Source organism: Lolium rigidum, chromosome 7 (assembly GCF_022539505.1).
Source record: "Lolium rigidum isolate FL_2022 chromosome 7, APGP_CSIRO_Lrig_0.1, whole genome shotgun sequence".
Classification (NCBI taxonomy): Eukaryota; Viridiplantae; Streptophyta; class Magnoliopsida; order Poales; family Poaceae; genus Lolium; species Lolium rigidum.
The window spans coordinates 132,859,481-132,863,208 of NC_061514.1; positions in this window are offsets into that span (position 1 = coordinate 132,859,481).

The window sequence follows — 3,728 nt, forward strand, 5'->3', positions numbered from 1 at the left end:
GTGTCCCGCAGTGGATCGAAAAAGATTTTGGGATGCGCAGCTAAGCTGGTCAAACGTCGACTGATGCGCTCCAAACCTCTTTAAAAACACTTCTGAAGGAACACGACTGAAGATGCTGTATATTTCTTCATCATCGTCCCAGTCTCCACCCCGTCCAGCCACGCCATCCCCGGCTTTGGCTCGGTGGTTTCTCCTCCGCCTGCTCTCTCTCCCTATTGTTTTGGTTTGTGCCTGAAGGAAGAAGAGTGAACCCCGAGAACACAAGGTGGGAAGTGGATAAGAAGGCCCATAGCATGAATCTCAGTGCAATGCCCAAAGTTTACACAACTCGTGTCACGCAAAGGACCTTAGAGTAATAGAGTAATATAGTAGAAGATTCAACAATAGTATAGGGAACCCTACACTATTGCCTCCTCGGTGGAAGTACATTTTGAATTAGACTTTTTCAAGCCGTGAAACAAAAAGAGCACAAGTGCACAACCACGGTATGATGGATGAATGTTGGTAAACAGGACATTTTTTGCGAAAAGGTAAAAAGGACTTTAAATGCTGATTGAGATTTCAAATTTTAAGCAATTTTTAGAAAAACAATTAGATTGTTCCTTGAACGAATTTTGTAGATTATTCACGCAACTTTCGCCCACGCCGCCGACTAAGCCGCAAGCCCAGGCGCGGCCAAAATCGACGGGAGGGGCACGCCGAAGATGAAGCGGAAGGCAAGCACCCTCGCGGCCATCCGCCCCCTCGTGACTCCTCTAGCTCCCCGTCCCCGACGCCCCCCCTCCTCGACGCAGGCGGATGCGCCCGCTCCCCGTCCCGTCTTGAATCAACAAGCAAATTCCTCATCGCCGCAAAGACCCGAACCATCATTACTAGTCCCCGTCTCTTGGCTTCCATGATATTCTCCGCCTCTAACTTCACCATGGAACGAAACATTTTCCAAGATGGCAACAAATAGCAGAGTTTCGCACCGCTCCCTCCTGGAACAAAATGATTGGAAAATCATGGGTGCACATGACCGAATCCCATCTGATCCATCAATCTCCATCCATGATGCACCAATGAAGTTCGCCGGCGGAGCCTTCCGAAACTCGCCACTCCGGCCAGATCAAAGGAGACAAGCATCTACCAGATCTTGGTCTTGGTGCAAGAAGAACACTAAGACTGTCGCCATTATTCGAGGAAGCCAGCGACCCCCATGCCGCCACTCGCCAGCTGACCCCCTCCGGTGGAAGAGGAGGCAAGCAACACACGAACCACGCCCTCGCGCCAACCAACTAGTCTTCGCCCTAAGCAAGATGCCTAGCACAACACCGCAATGAGGCCGGATGCTTGCATCGCGCCACTGCTGTCTACAACTGGCGCGTGGTTGACGAGGGAGGAAATCCCTGTATTGTAGCTTTTCGTTCCCCGGCAACGGCGCCAGAAAATAGCTTGATGTCTACGCCCCCCTCCTTTTCCTGTAGACAGTGTTGGGCCTCCAAGAGCAGAGGTTTGTAGGACAGCAGCAAGTTCCCCTTAAGTGGATCACCCAAGGTTTATCGAACTCAGGGAGGAAGAGGTCAAAGATATCCCTCTTATGCAACCCTGCAACCACAAAGCAAGAAGTCTCTTGTGTCCCCAACACACCTAATAGGTGCACTAGTTCGGCGAAGAGATAGTGAAATACAGGTGGTATAAATATATATGAGCAGTGGCAACGGCACCAGAAAAGTGCTTTGCCCGGGACGAGAAACAAGCAGTAGTAACGCAGCAATAGTAACGCAAGTAAAACGAGTAAACAAGCAGCGATAGCGATATTTAGGAACAAGGCCTAGGGATCATACTTTCACTAGTGGACACTCTCAACATTGATCACATAACCGAATAGATAAATGCATACTCTACACTCTTGTTGGATGATGAACACCATTGCGTAGGATTACACGAACCCTCAATGCCGGAGTTAACAAGCTCCACAATTCAATGTTCATATTTAAATAACCTTAGAGTGCATGAAAGATCGACACGACTAAACCAAGTACTAACATAGCATGCACACTCGTCACCTTCACGCTAAGAAAGGAGGCATAGATCACATCAATACCATCATAGCAATAGTTAACTTCGCAATCTACAAGAGATCACAATCATAGCCTACGCCAAGTACTAACACGGATGCACACACTTGTCACAATTACACCGTGCGGGAGGAATAAAACTACTTTAATAACATCACTAGAGTAGCACATAGATAAATTGTGATACAAAACACATTGCAATCATAAAGAGATATAAATAAGCACTTCACTATGCCATTCATAACGGTGAATAAGTATTCTGTGAAATATAGCCTAAGAGACCCACACGGTGCACACACTTGTCACCTTTACACACGTGGGACAAGGAGTCTCCGGAGATCACATAAGTAAAATTCACTTGACTAGCATAATGACATCTAGATTACAAGCATCATCATATGAATCTCAATCATGTAAGGCAGCTCATGAGATTATTGTATTGAAGTACATAGGAGAGAGATGAACCACATAGCTACCGGTACAGCCCCGAGCCTCGATGGAGAACTACTCCCTCCTCATGGGAGACAGCGGCGTTGATGGAGATGGCGGTGGTGTCGATGGAGGAGCCTTCCGGGGCACTTCCCCGTCCCGGCGGCGTGCCGGAACAGAGACTCCTGTCCCCCAGATCTTGGCTTCGCGATGGCGGCGGCTCTGGAAGGTTTCTCGTACCGTGGATTTTCCGTGTCGAGGTTTTAGGTCTGGGACCTTTATATAGGCGAAGAGGCGGCGTCAGAAGGTCGAAGGGGCGACGACACTATAGGGCGGCGCGGCCAGGGCCTGGGCCGCGCCGGCCTATGGTCTGGGGGCCCAGTGCCCCCTCTGGTCCTTCTCGTGTGTTCCGGATGCTTCCGGTGAAAATAGGAACACTGGGCGTTGATTTCGTCCAATTCCGAGAATATTTCGTTACTAGGATTTCCGAAACCAAAAACGAGCAGAAAGCAAGCGGCACTTCGGCATCTCGTCAATAGGTTAGTTCCGGAAAACGCATAATAATGACATAAAGTGTGCATATAACATGTAGATATCATCAATAATGTGGCATGGAACATAAGAAATTATCGATACGTCGGAGACGTATCAGCATCCCCAAGCTTAGTTTCTGCTCGTCCCGAGCAGGTAAACGATAAACAAAGATAATTTCTGGAGTGACATGCCATCATAACCTTGATCATATTGTAAACATATGTAATGAATGCAGCGATCAAAACAATGGTAATGACATGAGTAAACAACTGAATCATAAAGTAAAGACTTTTCATGAATAATACTTTCAAGACAAACATCAATAAGTCTTGCATAAGAGTTAACTCATAAAGCAATAAATTCATAGTAGAGGTATTGAAGCAACACAATGGAAGATTAAGTTTCAGCGGTTGCTTTCAACTTGTAACATGTATATCTCATGGATAGTTGTCAATGCAAAGCAATATAACAAGTGCAATAAGCAAGTATGTAAGAATCAATGCACAGTTCACACAAATGTTTGCTTCTTGAGGTGGAGAGAGATAGGTGAACTGACTCAACATAAAAGTAAAAGAAAGGTCCTTCAAAGAGGAAAGCATCGATTGCTATATTTGTGCTAGTGCTTTTATTTTGAAAACATAAAGAGAGCATAAAAATAAAGTTTTGAGAGGTGTTTGTTGCTGTCAATGAATGGTAGCGGGTACT